Source organism: Coenobita brevimanus, chromosome 43 (genome assembly GCF_032717465.1).
Source record: "Coenobita brevimanus isolate Jiangsu-jjx chromosome 43, ASM3271746v2, whole genome shotgun sequence".
Taxonomy (NCBI): Eukaryota; Metazoa; Arthropoda; class Malacostraca; order Decapoda; family Coenobitidae; genus Coenobita; species Coenobita brevimanus.
The window spans coordinates 29,853,349-29,854,067 of record NC_136996.1 but is presented as its reverse complement, the minus strand read 5'-3'; positions in this window follow the sequence as shown (position 1 = coordinate 29,854,067).

Below are 719 nucleotides of genomic sequence, written 5' to 3'. Positions count from 1 at the left end.
AGACAGCCCTAGCATGTATTCAATATGGACGGTGGGTGTTAGCGCCGAAGTGGTGACATGTGGAGGTGTAGGAGGACTACTGGGCCTTGGGATAGGCTACTGCCCCCGAGATATAGGCCCTGAAGCCTTTGCCCAGAGTCGGACACAAAAAAAAAAAAAAAGTTCTTTTTTTCATGAAAGCCATTTAAGCAGCATCTTTTACTCGTACATGAACTTCCCAACGATGTACATAGGTTTGCTGTCTTTTATAATCTCCAGGATAACCCAGTTTTGGTGCTTAACTTGACAAAAGCATTTTTCAACAACATGGTTGCGAATTGTAAGAGATGTTACTTATGTCACATCTTTTTCTTTTTCGTAAGCTCTCAAACAATGTGAGGGTGAGGTTGGGAGAGGGAAAGTTGGATTGGATGTAAGAGTGAGGAAGAAATGTTAGGGAAGTGGGGTGGTGGAGGTGGTGGGTTGAGGGTTGGTGAGGGTGGTGTAAGATGGTAGGGTAGGGTGGGGTGACCACTTGGTGGGAGGAGGTGGTATGAGATGGAGGAAAGGTGGGATGGGAGAGGGTGGAGTAGGGTGGGAGAGAAGTGGGTAAAGGAAAGGGTGGAGCAAGAGTACAAAGGGGACCAAAGGAAAGCAAACCACATCATACTTAATGGTTGTCTTGAGGCTGTTTGTTGCAGAGAAAGATGTTACCGTTACTCAGTCATCTGGTTCCGTGA